This window comes from Cydia fagiglandana, chromosome 26 (genome assembly GCF_963556715.1).
Source record: "Cydia fagiglandana chromosome 26, ilCydFagi1.1, whole genome shotgun sequence".
Taxonomy (NCBI): domain Eukaryota; kingdom Metazoa; phylum Arthropoda; class Insecta; order Lepidoptera; family Tortricidae; genus Cydia; species Cydia fagiglandana.
The window spans coordinates 11,272,799-11,298,767 of record NC_085957.1 but is presented as its reverse complement, the minus strand read 5'-3'; the positions used below and the strand labels follow the sequence as shown (position 1 = coordinate 11,298,767).

The 25,969-nt window shown below is 42.0% G+C and overlaps 1 long non-coding RNA gene across 1 annotated transcript; it reads left to right on the top strand.

Annotated features, from left to right (window-relative positions):
• Positions 1–2,329: 2,329 nt before the first annotated feature.
• Positions 2,330–3,475, top strand: LOC134677635 (uncharacterized). The gene is made up of 3 exons (XR_010100068.1): positions 2,330–2,371; positions 2,580–2,693; positions 3,375–3,475. It is a non-coding gene; the product is annotated as an uncharacterized LOC134677635 (long non-coding RNA).
• The last annotated feature ends 22,494 nt before the right edge of the window (positions 3,476–25,969 follow it).

Here is a 25,969-nt window from a genome sequence, read left to right as displayed (position 1 = left end):
GATAGCCATGGACTGACGGACAAGCGAGCAGTCATCATCAGCAGCACCGAAGACTCCGATGACGATGAGCATACATGGAGCTCGGACATCGACACGAGTGACGGTAAGACGGGCTGGATCATCGATGACAGTGAGGTGAGATTATTAATGATAGCCATGGACTGACGGACAAGCGAGCAGTCATCATCAGCAGCACCGAAGACTCCGATGACGATGAGCATACATGGAGCTCGGACATCGACACGAGTGACGGTAAGACCGGCTGGATCATCGATGACAGTGAGGTGAGATTATTAATGATAGCCATGGACTGACGGACAAGCGAGCAGTCATCATCAGCAGCACCGAAGACTCCGATGACGATGAGCATACATGGAGCTCGGACATCGACACGAGTGACGGTAAGACGGGCTGGATCATCGATGACAGTGAGGTGAGATTATTAATGATAGCCATGGACTGACGGACAAGCGAGCAGTCATCATCAGCAGCACCGAAGACTCCGATGACGATGAGCATACATGGAGCTCGGACATCGACACGAGTGACGGCAAGATGGGCTGGATCATCGATGACAGTGTGGTGAGATGCTTTCACTTCTTTATAAACCGAAGCGTAAGCGAAGGTCTGTATTTCAGCTTGGGCTAAAATGCTTTCTTATATCCGGATTTCGAGCAGTAGAGGAGAACCTCCTGATCTAAATTTTTTTTAATATTGAATTTTAAATACACATACCATGTAATGCACATATTACTTTATGGTGAATAAATGAAAATGAAATGAAATTTATTTTATTTTACAGGATGTCAGTGGGGAAGGGACCACCAGCGGCAGCGGGGGAGGGGTAGTTACCGGCGGCAGGGGAGAAGTTACTATAGGAGTAATTATCAGAGACATACTTGGGACTATCAAAGGTAGGTCGCGTATTTTTTTTAACTAGGTAATAACATTATACAATGTTTTGTAAATTATGTACAGTCACCATCAGATATATCGGAGCTGTCGGAGTGCTTAAAAATATCTGAACACACAGTCTAATAGAGGCGAGTTCAGATATTTGTGAGCACCTTGGCTGCTCCGATATATCTGATGGCGACCGTACGTTCGGGTCAAATCTTGCAAGTGAAATTAGATCCACTTTTGATTATTTGACAATGCAATATTATGATACCATCGAGCTGATCTGATGATGGAGACACCCTGCTCGCCTGCTTAAAAAAATATGCAGTCAGCGATTAAGAGCCATCAGGAGTGGTCATTTCTCCATACAAACGTACTCGACTGTTTCCTCCGTGGGTTTTGATGCTAACTAAAGCAATGATTTTTTCGACACATTAATATTGTCAATATCTGTGTCGGACCGTTTTGCTTTTTTTGATATTTTTGTTTTTTAAGGCACTAGAGGCTAGAGCCCTTCAAAAATGGCCAAAATGGCCTAATTGACTATGCCGCAATGAGAGGCGTAGTATTCAAAACTAATATCAATTAGCCAAAAAACCAAAACGGTCCGACACAGATAATTTTATAATCATTTAGATTTCCAAGTTTGGTTATTGGAGGAGGAAACAGTCGAGTACGAAACCTCGATTTTTGAGATTTTTACGCGGGATTTTTCGCCTTGTCCTTATCGCACTAGTTTAAGGAGCCGCTTCCGTTAAAGCGAGACGGGTATATTTACCTAAAATATTTAAAACTCAGCTCCTGTTTCGTCTTAATATTGTATTATTTAATTGTATTTAAAAAACTTTTTATTTTTTACAGGAGTTAAAAAATTAGTTGGTTATATCTTGGAAATCCTTATTAAGATTAGTAACTTTTACAGTTTTATATCATTTTTAAGTAACTTTGTTCTACTTCAACTTCGAGTAAACTTTCTGCCCCACTACGAATAAAAATCGTAATTAATTTGGAATTTATTGTGCTAGAATACAATACCGTATATTGTGTCAACTTTGCTGCAAACTGGGTAATTTTACTCCAACAATATTTGTAATAAAAAACTATGTGAAAATATCATTAAAGTGTTATAAAATCATAGTAATGATGGTCTTTTTTATCGGCATGTACCTATCAATAAAGATAATTTAAGATTAATATCAAAAGTTTGAATATTGTAGCAAAGTAGGCATATTTTACGGTAATCAATAGAAACTGACAGCAAATTTTTATTTCTTTATTTTTATTTTTTTTAAGCCTTTTTGAGCTTAATGTGGGACTTAGTCAATCTGTGTAAGAATGTCCTATAATATTTATGTTTTATATATATATTTTTTTATTTACTCCTCACAAATCTAATAAGTTATTATTAATGCTTATATTCATTTTACAGCTATCAACAGTCTGAAGGATGTCCTCGATTTTATTATATATTGTAAGTATATTATTTTCTAAAGAACAAGTAATTTAAGTATAACATATTTATAGGTATGAGTTCGAGTCTTAACGAAGAATTTAGAACAGATATTTTTTTTATATTATGGCGTAAACACTTTTGATATTAAAAACACACTCATAATCTTTTTGATAAATATACAACAAAGTTATGCTTCAAAATATTGATATGAATTTCTCGTTAACAGTGGTCCTAATCATCGAGGTGATTCTGAACAACATGGCCCATGGCTTGGGCACACTCTGCGTGAGACTGGTGGCCGTCATCATCAAGATTGCCGTCTGCGTCAAGGGATGCCCTGGTGAGCTTATGCTTTTATCTTTCTATTAGTTTAGTTCTGTTGGGCAAACGATCCTGTCATTTGTAATTTCTCCTTTCAAAAAGCATGCACCTGTAGGACGTCTGGGCTTTAGGCCTTGGCATTTAAACACTTGTACTGTTTTTCTGTTTAAAGGCTCTGGTTTTTTCGTTTTGGACCTTCGGCGCTACGCGAAGCCCGAGCTTCAGCTTTCGCATTTAGACACTTGTGCTATTGTTGTGTGTTCGAGCACTACTTTATCTTCCACACCTCGGCCTTCGGCCTCTCGTGTAGCGCCTCTCCCGGATGCTTCGGGCCCTCAACTCTACGCGGAGCTAGGCCGCTTAGGCCTCTGGCCTTCGTAAAAGCTATCCGCACCACATTTCACCTAAACCTTGTGTCTCCAAACTTTTTTACCTGAGGGCCATATTGCGCCTCAGACTTATGCGCAGGCCACCGTCGGTTTTTGCGCCGGGGGAGGGTGTCCGGTTGCTGCTGTTAGGAACAGTTCCACTCTCAATGAATACTGAACCCCTGGAGCTTGGCTCCCGCGGGCCGGACAGTGTCGAGTGACCGGATTGGAACGAGTCGCGGGCCGGGATTTGTAGATGCGGCTACATCCTTTATATAGCTTCCATTTTCTTAATGAAAGACGACATTAAGTATCATTGTTTTATCGAACAGGTGACAAGGGCATTTGCACTAAGGCCTGGAACCAGAGGTTCAAGATCGACGGAGACGGCTCCAACGGCGCTGAGCTCATCAGGGTCTTCTACCTGTCCAAGGTTGAGGACGAATACGACGGCTACGTCAAGAAGTGCACCAGAGGAAAAGGTACTGTTGTGTGTGTAGTTAACTTTATCATTAAAATATTAATGAATATGAATATTGTCTACACTGTCCTAAGATATATTATAAAAATTACTCCGCACGTATTAAAATTTTCGTAAGAAATGTATGAAAATTTTGGGACCCTTTTTACAACCTGTCCTCCTGTCCCGTTGTCTATACGTCTATAATAAAATCTTGCAAGTTAAATTTGACCCCACTTCCTGGTTTCTAATGAAGCTGAATTTTGCATACTTAATGTAAGTCGGGTGACAATGCAATATTCTAGCCATCGAGCTGATCTGATGATGGAGACAGGAGGTGGCCATAGGAACGCCGCTGTGATAAATCAACGCAACGTATATAATTGTGTCTGGATTTGTAAGAGTTGTCTCGATAAATATTAGTTGCCTGTTATAAAAGAAAAGAAAAGAAAAAAAAAGAAAAGAAAAGAAGAGAATAAAAGAAAAGTACAGTTAGTGATAAAAACTTATATCAATAATGGTTTTATTGTATATAAAAAAATACTTAGTATTAGTTATTGTTTGTGCCCGATTCGAATTTTGAAATAGACATTGAAATAGATATTAGATATCTTTTAGACATCACCAAGATACGATAACGATATGTTTAAGATCTAACCTGTCAAATTTGGCATTTGCGCGATTGAAGAGTATGTCCAGCTCTTGAACGATTTCCACAGGATATGACTAAGAGATCCAATTCACATTTAATAGACATCTTACTCTATCTAACGTAAAATTAAGTGACATTGGTTGCCCGAATTGCGCTGCAAAAGAGGACTAGTTGATATCTAAACTATAACGTATTTAGAATGGATCTAGTAGTACATGTCGTCTCTTGTGAATATCTTGAAGTTCGAATTACTATTAACTTTTCATACTAATCTTTTCAGGAGTCTCAGCATTACCGAGAAATTCCATTCGAATTGTTCTCGAGAAGATCTACATTCTTATTAAGATTATATTAAGTAAGTACAATTTTTGTTATTTTATTTTTTCGAACTAACCCACTATTTATTCACCTCAAAGTGTTTTAATTATGCAATTGCAAAAAGATCATCTTCCTCGTGTTGTCTCGGCATTTTGTCACGGCTCATGGGAGCCTGGCGTCTGCTTGACAACTAATCCCAGAATTGGCATAGGCACTAATTTTTTTGCGAAAGCGATTTCCATCTGACCTTCCAACCCACAGGGTAAACTAGATCTTATTAGGATTAGTCCGGTTTCCTCACTGTTTCTGTTTCCTTCACCAAAAAGCGACTGGTAAATATTTATGATTGATGTTTCCGAAAAACTCCTTGGTTCGAGCCGGGGAAAACTCGCGACCTCCGAATTGAAAGACGCGCGCTCTTACCGCTAGGCCACCGGCGCATTATTTTATGAAACCGCCCATGAGGTATTGGTTCACCGTTATACATTGAATTGCTCTGAGAAATAGTTTTATATAAATATTTTCTATATTGACACTTACATCACTTCAACTGTTTTTGAATATATAATTTAAGACATTTTTTGTCCGCTGTTATTTGTTACTTCTTTGTTTTTTTATTATTATGAATGGGCTTACTCATGGCCACAGATTAGCCGAGGCGTAGACGTGGCCTACGATGGAGCGAGCTCGCCCAGAAGCGAGTTTTTTTTCTAGTTCTAGATTATTTTTCTCAATAACCTAGTTTGATTGTCTCTCCTGGTAAAATAATAATTAGTTACAGTATTACGTTGTTACCCACGAATTTAATTATTTATTTTATTACAGATTACGACACAATCTCAAAAGACACAGTTACGGATTGTTTCCTTCACAGTAAGTTCCTTAACACATTTAATCGTAATTAATTATTTTAGTAACTTTATTGAATTTTATAGTGTTCTAATATAGTGTATGAGCTTAAAGCTTTCAAAATACACACATAATATTTATAGACCGACCGCTTAAATGACGCTGCGTGAGTCCTCGCCTGCGCGGTAAGGGGGCGCCGGGGTAGGACGACTAAGGGCGGCGCAGGCGAGGATCATTTAAGAGGTCGGTCTATACTAGTTATATTTAATTTCATATATTAAATCATTATTTATTAATTTCAATTATTAAAGTTTTAATATTTCAGCGTATGACTAATGCACTTAGCAGTAATTTTTGTTGTTAAAAAAAAACTATGATTTGAATTCATATATTTATTTTTATTTTTAGTAATCTCCATCACGGTTGCCATTGGAAATTCGAAGAAAAGAGACTGTAAGTAATTTCAAAAGACATTTGTGATATTCTATTTAGATTCTATTGAAATTCTGATTTTTGAATTTTTTTTAACATTGATATGACTCAGCATAATACAAGTATGCTGACAATGAGTCATATCAATGTTAAAAAAATTAAAAATGTATTGCCTCGGTCGAAACTCGATCTCGCCACTCCTACCAAATATTGAGCTAACGAAACCTACCCTAGAGAGCCTACGGTGAATATTTTCATAAATAATATAAGGTCAATATATGCGCTCGGCAAACGGCTTAGGGAGGCAACGGGCGACCCCCGCGCGGGCAGCTTTCTCGCTCAGAGAATTGCAATCGCAATTCAGCGCGGGAACGCTGCCTGCGTGTTGGGCACCCTCCCGGGGGAACCAAATTTTGATAGGTACTATTTTAATTTTTAGTTATTTTAACTGTAGTTAGTTTTAGTTTTATTTTCCCGTTTATGTCTTTTAGTAATTTATATTAATAAAAATGTAAGTCAACGAATTTAATTTCAGTAAGTACCATTTGGTAGCTTGTCACAGTGACAATATTAGGCACTGGTCCCACCGCGAGCTAGTAAGCTATGAGCTATCGGCTATAAACACGAACAAAAGATAAGCACTCCCGTGTAAATAAAAGAGACACGGCGATATTTATAGCTCACCGCTGGGCGAGTAACTATAAATATCGCCGTGTCTCTTGAGGACCAGTGCCTTATGTATGAGGTCCCGAGCGACGTTCATATTGCTTGACATTGTTAATTTAACAAGGATAAGATAAGATAAAAAACCGGGCAAGTGCGAGTCGGACTCGCGCACGAAGGGTTCCGTACCATAATGAAAAAAAAAAACAAAAAAAAAGCAAAAAAAAAACGGTCACCCATCCAAGTACTGACCACTCCCGACGTTGCTTAACTTTGGTCAAAAATCACGTTTGTTGTATGGGAGCCCCATTTAAATCTTTATTTTATTCTGTTTTTAGTATTTGTTGTTATAGCGGCAACAGAAATACATCATCTGTGAAAATTTCAACTGTCACGCTAGCTATCACGGTTCGTGAGATACAGCCTGGTCACAGACGGACGGATGGACGGACGGACGGACGGACGGACGGACGGACGGACGGAAGGACGGAAGGACGGAAGGACGGAAGGACGGAATCACGGACTCACGGACGGACGGACGGACGGACGGACGGACGGACAGCGAAGTCTTAGTAATAGGGTCCCGTTTTACCTTTTGGGTACGGAACCCTAAAAATAGTTTATTCAAGTAGGCATGCATATTACAGGCAAGGCTTATTTAAAAACTTTAAATGAATAAATTATTAAGTTAGATATATTTTTAATTGTTCATCAACTGTCTTATTTCAGCTGGAAAAGAAATCTGCAGAGAAATCGTTCCGAAATGTGGCAAATGGTTCAAGCAAGAAGGTTATAAAGGTACATTTATTATACTTCAGTAAATCATTGCATAAAGACATTTTTTTGAAGTATTAAATTTAATTATAATACACCGTGTATAACTATACCGAGTGTGGCCTACGGGCCACGTGATGACGTGCATCAATGTCATATTTTATACATACATACATACAATATAATCACGCCTATTTCCCGGAGGGGTAGGCAGAGACCAGCGTGTATGAGGAATGTTATGAATGTGAAGGAAGCGAAAGAGGTATGTCAGGATCGTAGCAAGTGGAAATCCGTGGTCTCTGTCATATTTTATTGTCTGTGAAAACTCGTCAATAAACAGTTTAAGGCACAGTATGTATAAGTAAGTCTATGAATTTACTAGAGTCGGTAGTGCTGCACTCTGGTGGCAGAACATTGCAGTAATATCCCCTATTGCAATAAAAACATTATGTTTCAGATGTCACCGTCACTGTAACCATTATTGAAAACGAATGCAAACCCGCCAACGACGACGACTGCGACTGGGACGGAGATGATAATACCACCCCGTCACCTTGGAGTACCACCCGTAAAGGTAGATGTTTAACTTATGTCCGTACTAATAAATATACATTTTTATAAACCAAAACATTTGCTTACAAAAAGCGATACTAACACTGGTAACATTCTGAGTGGGGGTGATACCACTGTTATCACTCCTACCACTCAGACTGAAAGTAAGACCAATGCTATCCCTCCAATTGGTACCAGTTCTACCAATCCATCGTGGTGAGACCACACCTAGTATACCATCTGAGGGTGATACCACTGTTACCACTCTATACGGCAGTCGATTGTTTTTTATTCTATCAGTTGTTTTTCTTTAAGCTGTATTTTTACTGTAGTGAGTAGAGTATTCTATCTATCTATTAATACAGTATGTAACTGAATGATTTTGTTGGTCTGATGTTGTCCTATGCGAGAGTCGATTATTTTTCGCGATTTCGGGGTGGACCCCATAGTAAAAGGCTTGCTACACGGTCGCCGACAAGCCCCCAGACCGCGTGGCCTTGGCCGGTCCCGGACCGTGTAGACAGTTGTTACCAACAAAATTTGACCAAAACTGACCAAGGACAGACCAAGGTCAGACGGTTAGAAGGCTTGTCGGCGACCGTGTAGCAAGCCTTTAAGAGTTTCTTAGTATGACCTAAACATTAACGGGTTTGAGCAATTGCTTTTCGCTCAGTTAGGTACATACTATATTTCGCGACTAACTGTTGTTTATAAAATAGGATTTTAGATTTTGTAGGTACTTATTATCTACCTACATATTCATTTTTAATTATTTGGTTGCTGTTAGGCCACAACCGGCACAAATTATCCAAGAGTGAATTTAGTTGTAAAAAATTAGAAAGAAATAAGATTGAAACAAAATTACAAAGGAAGTTGATTTAAACTTGTTCTTGTTATTGAAGCGTATGATTTGTTAATTTATAATAACTATTCTCTAGATGGCTATACCACACCGGAAGATGACACGACTACCCCTAAAGTCATCACCAGTCACAGACCCCCTACCCCTGAAGTCGTCACCACTGACAAACCTCACACTACCCCTAAAGATGTCACCACCCACAAACCTTACACTACCCCTAAAGTCGTGACTACCCACAAACCTTACACTACCCCTAAAGTCGTGACTACCCACAAACCTTACACTACCCCTAAAGTTGTCACCACCCACAAACCTTACACTACCCCTAAAGTAGTGACTACCCACAAACCTTACACTACCCCTAAAGTCGTCACTACTCACAAACCTCACACTACCCCTAAGGTCGTGACTACCCACAAACCTTACACTACACCTAAAGTCGTGACTACCCACAAACCTTACACTACCCCTAAAGTCGTGACTACCCACAAACCTTACACTACCCCTAAAGTCGTGACTACCCACAAACCTTACACTACCCCTAAAGACGTCACCACACACAAACCTCACACTACCCCTAAAGTCGTCACCACCCACAAACCTTACACTACCCCTAAAGATGTAACAACCCACAAACCTCACACTACCCCTAAAGTCGTGACTACCCACAAACCTTATACTACCCCTAAAGTCGTCACTACTCACAAACCCCACACTACCCCTAAGGTCGTGACTACCCACAAACCTTACACTACCCCTAAAGTCGTCACCACCCACAAACCTTACACTACCCCTAAAGATGTAACAACCAACAAACCTCACACTACCCCTAAGGTCGTGACTACCCACAAACCTTATACTACCCCTAAAGTCGTGACTACCCACAAACCTTATACTACCCCTAAAGTTGTCACCACCCACAAACCTTACACTACCCCTAAAGTCGTGACTACCCACAAACCTTACACTACCCCTAAAGTTGTGACTACTCACAAACCTCACACTACCCCTAAGGTCGTGACTACCCACAAACCTTACACTACCCCTAAAGTCGTTACCACCCACAAACCTTACACTACCCCTAAAGTTGTCACCACCCACAAACCTCACACCACCCCTAAAGTCGTGACTACCCACAAACCTTACACTACCCATAAAGTTGTGACTACCCACAAACCTCACACTACCCCTAAAGATGTAACAACCCACAAACCTCACACTACCCCTAAGGTCGTGACTACCCACAAACCTTATACTACCCCTAAAGTCGTGACTACCCACAAACCTTACACTACCCCTAAAGACGTCACCACCCACAAACCTTACACTACCCCTAAAGATGTAACAACCCACAAACCTCACACTACCCCTAAGGTCGTGACTACCCACAAACCTTATACTACCCCTAAAGTCGTGACTACCCACAAACCTTACACTACCCCTAAAGACGTCACCACCCACAAACCTTACACTACCCTTAAAGATGTAACAACCCACAAACCTCACACTACCCCTAAGGTCGTGACTACCCACAAACCTTATACTACCCCTAAAGATGTAACAACCAACAAACCTCACACTACCCCTAAGGTCGTGACTACCCACAAACCTTATACTACCCCTAAAGTCGTGACTACCCACAAACCTTATACTACCCCTAAAGTTGTCACCACCCACAAACCTTACACTACCCCTAAAGTCGTGACTACCCACAAACCTTACACTACCCCTAAAGTTGTGACTACTCACAAACCTCACACTACCCCTAAGGTCGTGACTACCCACAAACCTTACACTACCCCTAAAGTCGTTACCACCCACAAACCTTACACTACCCCTAAAGTTGTCACCACCCACAAACCTCACACCACCCCTAAAGTCGTGACTACCCACAAACCTTACACTACCCATAAAGTTGTGACTACCCACAAACCTCACACTACCCCTAAAGATGTAACAACCCACAAACCTCACACTACCCCTAAGGTCGTGACTACCCACAAACCTTATACTACCCCTAAAGTCGTGACTACCCACAAACCTTACACTACCCCTAAAGACGTCACCACCCACAAACCTTACACTACCCCTAAAGATGTAACAACCCACAAACCTCACACTACCCCTAAGGTCGTGACTACCCACAAACCTTATACTACCCCTAAAGTCGTGACTACCCACAAACCTTACACTACCCCTAAAGACGTCACCACCCACAAACCTTACACTACCCTTAAAGATGTAACAACCCACAAACCTCACACTACCCCTAAGGTCGTGACTACCCACAAACCTTATACTACCCCTAAAGTCGTGACTACCCACAAACCTTACACTACCCCTAAAGACGTCACCACCCACAAACCTTACACTACCCCTAAAGATGTAACAACCCACAAACCTCACACTACCCCTAAGGTCGTGACTACCCACAAACCTCACACTACCCCTAAGGTCGTTACCACCCACAAACCTTACACTACCCCTAAAGATGTAACAACCCACAAACCTCACACTACCCCTAAGGTCGTGACTACCCACAAACCTTACACTACCCCTAAAGTCGTGACTACCCACAAACCTTATACTACCCCTAAAGTCGTCACTACTCACAAACCTCACACTACCCCTAAGGTCGTGACTACCCACAAACCTTACACTACCCCTAAAGTCGTTACCACCCACAAACCTTACACTACCCCTAAAGTCGTGACTACCCACAAACCTTACACTACACCTAAAGTCGTGACTACCCACAAACCTTACACTACCCCAAAAGATGTAACAACCAACAAACCTCACACTACTCCTAAGGTCGTGACTACCCACAAACCTTATACTACCCCTAAAGTCGTGACTACCCACAAACCTTATACTACCCCTAAAGTTGTCACCACCCACAAACCTTACACTACCCCTAAGGTCGTGACTACCCACAAACCTTACACTACCCCTAAAGTCGTTACCACCCACAAACCTTACACTACCCCTAAAGTTGTCACCACCCACAAACCTCACACCACCCCTAAAGTCGTGACTACCCACAAACCTTATACTACCCCTAAAGTCGTGACTACCCACAAACCTTACACTACCCCTAAAGACGTCACCACCCACAAACCTTACACTACCCCTAAAGATGTAACAACCCACAAACCTCACACTACCCCTAAGGTCGTGACTACCCACAAACCTTATACTACCCCTAAAGTCGTGACTACCCACAAACCTTACACTACCCCTAAAGACGTCACCACCTACAAACCTTACACTACCCCTAAAGATGTAACAACCCACAAACCTCACACTACCCCTAAGGTCGTGACTACCCACAAACCTCACACTACCGCTAAGGTCGTTACCACCCACAAACCTTACACTACCCCTAAAGTTGTCACCACCCACAAACCTTATACTACCCCTAAAGTTGTCACCACCCACAAACCTCACACCACCCCTAAAGATGTAACAACCCACAAACCTCACACTACCCCTAAGGTCGTGACTACCCACAAACCTTACACTACCCCTAAAGTCGTTACCACCCACAAACCTTACACTACCCCTAAAGTCGTGACTACCCACAAACCTTACACTACCCCTAAAGTCGTCACTACTCACAAACCTCACACTACCCCTAAGGTCGTGACTACCCACAAACCTTACACTACCCCTAAAGTCGTTACCACCCACAAACCTTACACTACCCCTAAAGTCGTGACTACCCACAAACCTTACACTACACCTAAAGTCGTGACTACCCACAAACCTTACACTACCCCAAAAGATGTAACAACCAACAAACCTCACACTACTCCTAAGGTCGTGACTACCCACAAACCTTATACTACCCCTAAAGTCGTGACTACCCACAAACCTTATACTACCCCTAAAGTTGTCACCACCCACAAACCTTACACTACCCCTAAGGTCGTGACTACCCACAAACCTTACACTACCCCTAAAGTCGTTACCACCCACAAACCTTACACTACCCCTAAAGTTGTCACCACCCACAAACCTCACACCACCCCTAAAGTCGTGACTACCCACAAACCTTATACTACCCCTAAAGTCGTGACTACCCACAAACCTTACACTACCCCTAAAGACGTCACCACCCACAAACCTTACACTACCCCTAAAGATGTAACAACCCACAAACCTCACACTACCCCTAAGGTCGTGACTACCCACAAACCTTATACTACCCCTAAAGTCGTGACTACCCACAAACCTTACACTACCCCTAAAGACGTCACCACCCACAAACCTTACACTACCCCTAAAGATGTAACAACCCACAAACCTCACACTACCCCTAAGGTCGTGACTACCCACAAACCTTATACTACCCCTAAAGTCGTGACTACCCACAAACCTTACACTACCCCTAAAGACGTCACCACCCACAAACCTTACACTACCCCTAAAGATGTAACAACCCACAAACCTCACACTACCCCTAAGGTCGTGACTACCCACAAACCTCACACTACCGCTAAGGTCGTTACCACCCACAAACCTTACACTACCCCTAAAGTTGTCACCACCCACAAACCTTATACTACCCCTAAAGTTGTCACCACCCACAAACCTCACACCACCCCTAAAGATGTAACAACCCACAAACCTCACACTACCCCTAAGGTCGTGACTACCCACAAACCTTACACTACCCCTAAAGTCGTCACCACCCACAAACCTTACACTACCCCTAAAGTCGTCACTACCCACAAACCTCACACTACCCCTAAGGTCGTGACTACCCACAAACCTTATACTACCCCTAAAGTCGTGACTACCCACAAACCTTATACTACCCCTAAAGTCGTTACCACCCACAAACCTTACACTACCCCTAAAGTTGTCACCACCCACAAACCTTACACTACCCCTAAAGTCGTCACCACCCACAAACCTTACACTACCCCTAAAGTCGTCACCACCCACAAACCTTACACTACCCCTAAAGTCGTCACTACTCACAAACCTCACACTACCCCTAAGGTCGTGACTACCCACAAACCTTATACTACCCCTAAAGTCGTGACTACCCACAAACCTTATACTACCCCTAAAGTCGTTACCACCCACAAACCTTACACTACCCCTAAAGTTGTCACCACCCACAAACCTTACACTACCCCTAAAGTCGTCACCACCCACAAACCTTACACTACCCCTAAAGTCGTCACCACCCACAAACCTTACACTACCCCTAAAGTCGTCACTACCCACAAACCTTACACTACCCCTAAAGTCGTCACTACCCACAAACCTCACACTACCCCTAAGGTCGTGACTACCCACAAACCTTATACTACCCCTAAAGTCGTCACTACTCACAAACCTCACACTACCCCTAAGGTCGTGACTACCCACAAACCTTACACTACCCCTAAAGTCGTGACTACCCACAAACCTTACACTACCCCTAAAGTCGTCACCACTCACAAACCTCACACCACCCCTAAAGTCGTAACTACCCACAAACCTTACACTACCCCTAAAGTCGTCACTACCCACAAACCTCACACTACCCCTAAGGTCGTGACTACCCACAAACCTTATACTACCCCTAAAGTCGTCACTACTCACAAACCTCACACTACCCCTAAGGTCGTGACTACCCACAAACCTTACACTACCCCTAAAGTCGTGACTACACACAAACCTTACACTACCCCTAAAGACGTCACCACCCACAAACCTTACACTACCCCTAAAGATGTAACAACCCACAAACCTCACACTACCCCTAAGGTCGTGACTACCCACAAACCTTACACTACCCCTAAAGATGTAACAACCAACAAACCTCACACTACCCCTAAAGTCGTCACCACCCACAAACCTTACACTACCCCTAAAGATGTAACAACCCACAAACCTCACACTACCCCTAAGGTCGTGACTACCCACAAACCTCACACTACCCCTAAGGTCGTTACCACCCACAAACCTTACACTACCCCTAAAGTTGTCACCACCCACAAACCTCACACCACCCCTAAAGATGTAACAACCCACAAACCTCACACTACCCCTAAGGTCGTGACTACCCACAAACCTTACACTACCCCTAAAGTCGTGACTACCCACAAACCTTACACTACCCCTAAAGTCGTGACTACCTACAAACCTTATACTACCCCTAAAGTTGTCACCACCCACAAACCTTACACTACCCCTAAAGTCGTGACTACCCACAAACCTTACACTACCCCTAAAGTCGTGACTACCTACAAACCTTATACTACCCCTAAAGTTGTCACCACCCACAAACCTTACACTACCCCTAAAGTCGTGACTACCCACAAACCTCACACTACCCCTAAAGTCGTGACTACCCACAAACCTTACACTACCCCTAAAGTCGTCACTACTCACAAACCTCACACTACCCCTAAGGTCGTGACTACCCACAAACCTTACACTACACCTAAAGTCGTGACTACCCACAAACCTCACACTACCCCTAAAGTCGTCACCACCCACAAACCTTACACTACCCCTAAAGATGTAACAACCAACAAACCTCACACTACCCCTAAGGTCGTGACTACCCACAAACCTTATACTACCCCTAAAGTCGTGACTACCCACAAACCTTATACTACCCCTAAAGTTGTCACCACCCACAAACCTTACACTACCCCTAAAGTCGTGACTACCCACAAACCTTACACTACCCCTAAAGTTGTGACTACTCACAAACCTCACACTACCCCTAAGGTCGTGACTACCCACAAACCTTACACTACCCCTAAAGTCGTTACCACCCACAAACCTTACACTACCCCTAAAGTTGTCACCACCCACAAACCTCACACCACCCCTAAAGTCGTGACTACCCACAAACCTTACACTACCCATAAAGTTGTGACTACCCACAAACCTCACACTACCCCTAAAGATGTAACAACCCACAAACCTCACACTACCCCTAAGGTCGTGACTACCCACAAACCTTATACTACCCCTAAAGTCGTGACTACCCACAAACCTTACACTACCCCTAAAGACGTCACCACCCACAAACCTTACACTACCCCTAAAGATGTAACAACCCACAAACCTCACACTACCCCTAAGGTCGTGACTACCCACAAACCTTATACTACCCCTAAAGTCGTGACTACCCACAAACCTTACACTACCCCTAAAGACGTCACCACCCACAAACCTTACACTACCCTTAAAGATGTAACAACCCACAAACCTCACACTACCCCTAAGGTCGTGACTACCCACAAACCTTATACTACCCCTAAAGTCGTGACTACCCACAAACCTTACACTACCCCTAAAGACGTCACCACCCACAAACCTTACACTACCCCTAAAGATGTAACAACCCACAAACCTCACACTACCCCTAAGGTCGTGACTACCCACAAACCTCACACTACCCCTAAGGTCGTTACCACCCACAAACCTTACACTACCCCTAAAGATGTAACAACCCACAAACCTCACACTACCCCTAAGGTCGTGACTACCCACAAACCTTACACTACCCCTAAAGTCGTGACTACCCACAAACCTTATACTACCCCTAAAGTCGTCACTACTCACAAACCTCACACTACCCCTAAGGTCGTGACTACCCACAAACCTTACACTACCCCTAAAGTCGTTACCACCCACAAACCTCACACCACCCCTAAAGTCGTGACTACCCACAAACCTTACACTACCCCTAAAGTCGTCACTACTCACAAACCTCACACTACCCCTAAGGTCGTGACTACCCACAAACCTTACACTACCCCAAAAGATGTAACAACCAACAAACCTCACACTACTCCTAAGGTCGTGACTACCCACAAACCTTATACTACCCCTAAAGTCGTGACTACCCACAAACCTTATACTACCCCTAAAGTTGTCACCACCCACAAACCTTACACTACCCCTAAGGTCGTGACTACCCACAAACCTTACACTACCCCTAAAGTCGTTACCACCCACAAACCTTACACTACCCCTAAAGTTGTCACCACCCACAAACCTCACACCACCCCTAAAGTCGTGACTACCCACAAACCTTATACTACCCCTAAAGTCGTGACTACCCACAAACCTTACACTACCCCTAAAGACGTCACCACCCACAAACCTTACACTACCCCTAAAGATGTAACAACCCACAAACCTCACACTACCCCTAAGGTCGTGACTACCCACAAACCTTATACTACCCCTAAAGTCGTGACTACCCACAAACCTTACACTACCCCTAAAGACGTCACCACCTACAAACCTTACACTACCCCTAAAGATGTAACAACCCACAAACCTCACACTACCCCTAAGGTCGTGACTACCCACAAACCTCACACTACCGCTAAGGTCGTTACCACCCACAAACCTTACACTACCCCTAAAGTTGTCACCACCCACAAACCTTATACTACCCCTAAAGTTGTCACCACCCACAAACCTCACACCACCCCTAAAGATGTAACAACCCACAAACCTCACACTACCCCTAAGGTCGTGACTACCCACAAACCTTACACTACCCCTAAAGTCGTCACCACCCACAAACCTTACACTACCCCTAAAGTCGTCACTACCCACAAACCTCACACTACCCCTAAGGTCGTGACTACCCACAAACCTTATACTACCCCTAAAGTCGTGACTACCCACAAACCTTATACTACCCCTAAAGTCGTTACCACCCACAAACCTTACACTACCCCTAAAGTTGTCACCACCCACAAACCTTACACTACCCCTAAAGTCGTCACCACCCACAAACCTTACACTACCCCTAAAGTCGTCACCACCCACAAACCTTACACTACCCCTAAAGTCGTCACTACTCACAAACCTCACACTACCCCTAAGGTCGTGACTACCCACAAACCTTATACTACCCCTAAAGTCGTGACTACCCACAAACCTTATACTACCCCTAAAGTCGTTACCACCCACAAACCTTACACTACCCCTAAAGTTGTCACCACCCACAAACCTTACACTACCCCTAAAGTCGTCACCACCCACAAACCTTACACTACCCCTAAAGTCGTCACCACCCACAAACCTTACACTACCCCTAAAGTCGTCACTACCCACAAACCTTACACTACCCCTAAAGTCGTCACTACCCACAAACCTCACACTACCCCTAAGGTCGTGACTACCCACAAACCTTATACTACCCCTAAAGTCGTCACTACTCACAAACCTCACACTACCCCTAAGGTCGTGACTACCCACAAACCTTACACTACCCCTAAAGTCGTGACTACCCACAAACCTTACACTACCCCTAAAGTCGTCACCACTCACAAACCTCACACCACCCCTAAAGTCGTAACTACCCACAAACCTTACACTACCCCTAAAGTCGTCACTACCCACAAACCTCACACTACCCCTAAGGTCGTGACTACCCACAAACCTTATACTACCCCTAAAGTCGTCACTACTCACAAACCTCACACTACCCCTAAGGTCGTGACTACCCACAAACCTTACACTACCCCTAAAGTCGTGACTACACACAAACCTTACACTACCCCTAAAGACGTCACCACCCACAAACCTTACACTACCCCTAAAGATGTAACAACCCACAAACCTCACACTACCCCTAAGGTCGTGACTACCCACAAACCTTACACTACCCCTAAAGATGTAACAACCAACAAACCTCACACTACCCCTAAAGTCGTCACCACCCACAAACCTTACACTACCCCTAAAGATGTAACAACCCACAAACCTCACACTACCCCTAAGGTCGTGACTACCCACAAACCTCACACTACCCCTAAGGTCGTTACCACCCACAAACCTTACACTACCCCTAAAGTTGTCACCACCCACAAACCTCACACCACCCCTAAAGATGTAACAACCCACAAACCTCACACTACCCCTAAGGTCGTGACTACCCACAAACCTTACACTACCCCTAAAGTCGTGACTACCCACAAACCTTACACTACCCCTAAAGTCGTGACTACCTACAAACCTTATACTACCCCTAAAGTTGTCACCACCCACAAACCTCACACTACCCCTAAAGTCGTGACTACCCACAAACCTTACACTACCCCTAAAGTCGTCACCACTCACAAACCTCACACCACCCCTAAAGTCGTCACCACTCACAAACCTCACACTACCCCTAAAGTCGTCACCACTCACAAACCTCACACTACCCCTAAAGTCGTGACTACCCACAAACCTTATACTACCCCTAAAGTCGTGACTACCTGCAAACCTTACACTACCCCTAAAGACGTCACCACCCACAAACCTTACACTACCCGTAAAGATGTAACAACCCACAAATATTTACTACCCCTAAAGTTGTCACCACTCACAAACCTTACACTACCCCTAAAGTCGTCACCACTCACAAACCTCATACTACCCCTAGGGTTGTGACTACCCACAATACCTTATACTACTACCCCTAAAGTTGTCACCACCCATAACCCTTATACTACCCCTAAAGTCGTCACCACCCACAAACCTTACACTACCCCTAAAGTCGTCACTACCCACAAGCCTTACACTACCCCTAATGTCGTGACTACCCACAAACCTTATACTACCCCTAAAGTTGTCACCACCCACAAACCTCACACTACCCCTAAGGTCGTGACTACCCACAAACCTTACACTACCCCTAAAGTCGTCACTACCCACAAACCTCATACTACCCTTAAAGTTGTCACCACCCACAAACCTCATACTACCCCTAAAGTTGTCACCTCTCACAAACCTTATACTACCCCTAAAGTCGTCACTACCCACAAGCCTTACACTACGCCTAAAGTCGTGACTACCCACAAACCTCATACTACCCCTAAAGTTGTCACTACCCACAAACCTCATACTACCCCTAAAGTTGTCACCACTCACAAACCTTATACTACCCCTAAAGTTGTCACCACTCACAAACCTCACACTACCCCTAAGGTCGTGACTACCCACAAACCTTACACTACCCCTAAAGTCGTGACTACCCACAAACCTTACACTACCCCTAAAGTCGTGACTACCCACAAACCTTACACTACCCCTAAAGTCGTGACTACCCACAAACCTTACACTACCCCTAAAGTCGTGACTACCCACAAACCTTACACTACCCCTAAAGTCGTGACTACCCACAAACCTTACACTACCCCTAAAGTCGTGACTACCCACAAACCTTACACTACACCTAAAGTCGTGACTACCCACAAGCCTTACACTACCCCTAAAGTTGTCACCACTCACAAACCTTACACTACCCCTAAAGTCGTCACCACTCGATTACCAGGAGGCGGTACCACTCAAGATGATAATGTAAGTACAATATGTTTTTGAATTTGTTAAAACGTGTGTCCTTAGAAATTAGGAATTTGTGTTCGGTAGGGATCTACCGTTAAATGGAGCGAGTAGGTGCAAAACTGACATTTTAAACCTCGATAACATTTTATTTTTACATATGCAAACTGAATGGTGTATATAGTGAGTGTTCCGGACGTTTGTTTTTTAGTTTTTATTTTATTTTGTGTAATTCCATTTCATAACATTGACGATAAACAGGAAATCCCACCTCACCCCGTAGTCCCTCGCATTTGGGCTGAGTTGGGTTTTCATACAAAGGTGATTTTAGAAGATTGTTGGATCGATTTGTTTTTATTATTGTAGCTCCATTTGACATTGGAATACATTAGTTTTGTAGCAGTAGCCTTAAAATCCCATCTCACCCTTTCATCCTTTCTCTCTCCATTCATACCCAACTCTCCCCGCGAACCCTACTCACCCCATTTTACGGTATATAGTGTGGCCATGTTCGTCTGCTTGTCTGCCAGCGCCTACTCCCTTATACGATCCAATCATCATCATCATCTCAGCCATAAGACGTCCACTGCTGAACATAGGCCTCCCCCGTTTACGATCCAATAGTAATATACAATTCGGAGGTAGCGGGTTCGAACCCCGGCTCGTAACAATGAGTTTTTCGGAACTTATGTACAATTGAAATAGAGTATACTTACTATTAATAAAGACATGAGACGTTGGCCTCCCGGGGCGGCGGCTCCTCGTCCTCTTAGAATAAAATAAAATATAAAATTGTAACATATGACGCACAAAATATTAACATCTTCAACTCATCACTTGTGACATGACACCTTCAGCTTACACAGATCTTTTTAGACACAAGTTAGCTGACACAATCCTGCGGGAACTGAAAGATGTAAACACTGACAGGCAATAAACGATTTCTGATTCTGATTCTGATTCTGATAAAGGCTTATTTTAACCTCTTGAGACCCAGAAGCAATTGTTTTGTTATTGAAATAGGAACCCTTGGTGTCACAATAAAAGTTCAAAATAGATTACGGAATATGTTCAAAAATTGTACGCGGTTTTTTGATATTTGCCAGTTGATTTTCGGTGAAAGAAAACATCGTGAGTACTTAGGAAAGTCAGATGGCAGTCACTTTTTTTTAAACTAGTGTCTAATTCTTGGGATTAAATGTCAAGCGGACCCGAGGCTCCCATGAGTCGAGGCAAAATGCCGGGATAACACGAGGAAGAAGAAGAGTAATATACAAGAAGATTGTATATTATCAATACCAAACCCTTGGGTCTTGGCCAACCGGTGACGACACAACCACATCAGCGAGGTTCACAATTCCAAACAAGTTAGCGCGAGGAAGCCAAGATATATGGGACATTATCTATGAAAAGGGACCTTATGCTTAGGGATGGCGCTTACGCCGGACAGCGTCGCGCGGCATTGTATTTATATCGGAGCATCGTTAATAATGGCGTAAGCGCCATCGACGATAAGATCCCTTTTCATAGATAACGTCACATATTATCTCTGTCACTTGTTCTAAGCAGTTGTAAAGTTTACCAAAATCTCTGCCTCGTCGTTTACCATCTATATAATAATAGGGTATTTGATCACCAGTCATTTGACTTCAAGAGTTACTTTTTTCGAACTGTCAAAACAATTAGCTACTATGGATGGAATTTATATGAAACACTAGCACGTAACGTCATGATCAAAAAAACCTACTTTATAGTTTTATAAGGGTTTTAAAATTGAAATCGTGTTTAAAAATAAATGCTGTCTACGTTTCTCTGTTAATCTTCTGGTGCTTTCATTTCATGCATAGTTATTTGTTTTACAAGGGGGCAAAGTTGTTGTTTAACCGCTCGTGCTAATATTGATACCCGAGCAAGCGAAAGATTCCAAAATTGAACCGCGAGCGTAGCGAGTGGTTCGAAAAATGGTATCTTGAGCGTTGCGAGGGTTTCAAAGCATGAGGGTTAAACAAAAATTGCCCCCGAGTGAAACACAAAATTTTTCACTTCACCAACCCGAAGCAAATATTAAATATCTCTAAATATTAAATCAACTCGCTACGCTCGTGGTTCAATTGTGGAATCTTTCGTTTGCTCGGGTATCAATATTAGCACGAGCGGTTAAACAACAACTTTGCCCCCTTGTAAAACAAATAACTATTAAATACAGTGAAATACTCTACTGTCATGAAATAAGGAGTTTGTACATGATCGCAATTTATATAAATGTTTCCTCAAAAAGTATTTTTCATTGCAGGACGATGACTGCGGCCCGAGCATCGGCGTCATTATTAAAGAGATCCCAGGGTGCACCAAACTTGGCACCAGCAAGCTCATCACCGAAATTATTAGTATCAGTAAGTTTATTCACGTTATTGGTTCGATATTCAACAGCGGCCCGAGCATCGGCGTCATTATCAAAGAGATCCCAGGGTGCACCAAACTTGGCACCAGCAAGCTTATCACCGAAATTATTAGTATCAGTAAGTTTATTCACGTTATTGGTTCAATATTTAACTGCGGCCCGAGCATCGGCGTCATTATCAAAGAGATCCCAGGGTGCACCAAAGTTGGCACCAGCAAGCTTATCACCGAAATTATTAGTATCAGTAAGTTTATTCACGTTATTAGTTGAATATTGTGTTCCAAAACCGTTAGCATTTACAAGCATTTATTTCGCTTGCAATATTTGACTGGGTCAAATTTTGTAAGCTAAATTTGAGAACGTGTTGTAATATATTTAATAATACCATAAGTCATACCTAAAACATTATTAAACTAGAATTTTATTCTAAGTTAAATTAGATTCACTTCCTATTCGATTGAACTGAAACTTCATATAACGGTACTGATAGGTAGTTCCACTACTCGATGCTAGATGTCGACTACGAAAATAATAAAGCAAGCGTTTTGGTACCAAAACTGATGTATGGAGTGAGCATTCTATGCTTACCTACTATATTTAGAGTCAGACCGAGAAAAGTCTGCAGTGATTTTGATAGCCCACGCAATGCAAGTGTCATTTTAACACTTGCTATCAAAATCACTGCAGACTTTTCTCGGTCTAACTTTATCTATGCTTACACTTACATTCTACGATTACTATTTTAATTCCAAATGTATTATAAGAGTTAATTAAATGTGTATTTCAATTTTTTTTACAGAAATTATCACAATAACTGATGTCATCAATTTATGCGTCAAGGGTGAGATGTTTTCCGTTTTCTTGTAAAATTTCAAAGAAATTAAGAATATTTCATTTGGGATTGATCGGGATTACTTTATGGAATATATGCAGTGTTGCCAACTTGGCATAAATGATGCCAGATCTGGCATATTTTCACTCGCTTTGGCACCAAAATTTTCCATTTAGCATCTGGCATATTTTTTAGCATAATTTAGTCTAAGCCAAGTTTGCACCAACTTAGCAGCAACAATATGCGCCATCGCCTTATGTGGTTCATATTTTCATATGAATTTTGACTTTTGTGGATGTATGGACGTCTACGGACTATATAAAGTTGGTCAAGCAGATCTTGTCAGTAGAAAAAGGTGATAAAGATGGAAAAAGTATGTGTTTTAAGTGTCTAATTTCAAGTGATATTTTAGCATAGGTGTTTCAAAAATCTTTGGCATAATTTTGGCATAATCTAGACATTAGTGTAGCATTTTTTCAAAATCTTAGTTGGCAACACTGAATATATGGCTTTCCCTAGGCGTACAGTCGCCATCAGATATATCGGAGCAGCCAAGGTGTTCACAATATCTGAACACGCACTCTAAAGCCCTGACAATAGAAGCGAGTTCAGATATTTGTGAGCGCCTTAGCCGCTCCGATATATCTGATGGCGACTGTACAACACATCGTTTTCTATTGAAAGTAACACGTGACTACCGATCAGTCATAGAAAACGAAGTGTGGGAGGCGTCGGCCCGGACCCGGGCCGTTCTAGCCTAAGTTACCCTTGAACCTAAGCTCGGCTACTTATGTTACCACAAGAAATGGTATAACCAATTGGTATTTTTACATAAATAACTAATTTTCATATTTTATTGGGATATGCTCAGCTAATACCTTTGAATGTGTTTTGCTACGCTTGAGTTTTATGTATTCAGTATTTTTTAATACATTATAATTTTATTTTTTTACAGTGGCAATTAGCATTGGCGGGATTTTGGATCTTTTTGTCACGGGAAGTAAGTTAAATTTTATAATATTTAATTGAAAATTGATTTTTGGTAATTAACTTCAAAGTTTTTGTTTAGGTAGGTACCTATTAAATATCTGTGTGACCGAGCTATGGGAAAACATATAAAAACTCAAAAATGCGCGTACACCCAGAGATAAGAGCTAGCTGGATCGACTTATCGCTCTCGAAAACCACCATTTAGCAAATTTCATCGAAATCGTTAGAGAAAACCTTCAATCAATTCATCAATTCTTGTTTATTTATTTATAATAAATAAATAAACAAGAATTGATCGTTTAAAAGTTTACAGGTACTTATTGGATATTATTGTATCCGACTGCCATTGTAATATTTTTTGTTTATTTTCCAGTTGGTTCCATCTTTACCAGAAGTAAGTATAAAACAAACGTATTTTTCTAGATTTAATATTTTAAAAACATTTATTAAGTACCCAGTTACTAGTTCTTTGCTTTGGCATATGCCATATATTTCATATATGGTAACAGTCTCGGTAATAGGGAACTTTATGCAACACTCTGCGTAGGGCGTCACTAGCTCAATCACATGGCCTACCGTGAAACACGACAGTCAAACGTTCGGTTTCTGCCTCTCTAGCACTCTTGCATATTCGAGCTATAAAGAGGCATATACCATTCCCGGTAGATCCTTGTTAACAAACCGCCTTGAAGCATCAATGATATATTTTTTTGTCTGTGAAAATTTGGCAAAAAACAGTTAAAGGCACAGTATGTATAAGTTACTCTATGGTTTACTAGCTACCTTAGTGCTGCACTCTGGCAGCAGAACATTGCAATAATATCCCCTATACGTTTCGCTTCTTTCATGATTAAATTTGTACAATCAGCAAAACTATTAGCATAGCGCTCTTCCATACATATTTGTATGCAGGGGAGCTCATTGTAAATTTTGCTCCCTGACACAATATTATTTCCTAGTTGTCGCCATAATCTACAAGATCGGCTGCTGCGTCCACGGCTGGGGGGACAGAAGCATTTGCACTAAGGAATACAACTCCCAAGTCGGCGTCAGCGGCGATGCCACGGATATCGAAGACCTCCGCGATTTGTACAGATTACATAGGTGCAAGTCTGATGTCATCACTATTATTAACAAATACACAGGAGGAAAAGGTATGTTAGCTTTTAACACGTTCGCGGAAGGTAATAAGTGACGTCATGTGTCTCATGGGCCAAAGGAAACTTAAAACTACGGGAATACATTCGTGTCTTAAGGAGTACCACAAGGAAGTGTAGTGGGGCCTGGACATTTCATCTCAAATTCACGGGAAGTAGAAAAGATGTTATTTTATGCAGCTTGGAGGTGTTTTTTTATAATTCTTCCCGAAGAAGTACAACTTGAAGGACTTCTATGTTTAACCTAACAATTATATGATCACTAGAATATATTAAATTGTTTTAAATGTAATACAAATATTTCCAAGTAATGACTTTAAGATATTTTATACACTTCGCTCTCTCTCTTCAATTCACAATTCCTTCCGTTCTGTAGAACTCGTTTCAATCGTGGATGTTACGACGCGCTACCTTTCTATACCTAATTAATTATACTTGGTGTTTTTAACGTATATCCATACTCTATTATATAAAAACATCATATGTATTCATATATGTAGGTAGGTCATCTCATACTGAATAACCTTTTCTGTAAGAACCTACAAATCAAAAAATTTAAAAACTGATTATATTAAAGAAAAATCCTACATCTAAGTATTCAGCCGAAATGTACCTATAAAACAGCAATTTTTGACACCTCTACACATTGTCACTGCAAAGTTAGTTAAAATTAATCTT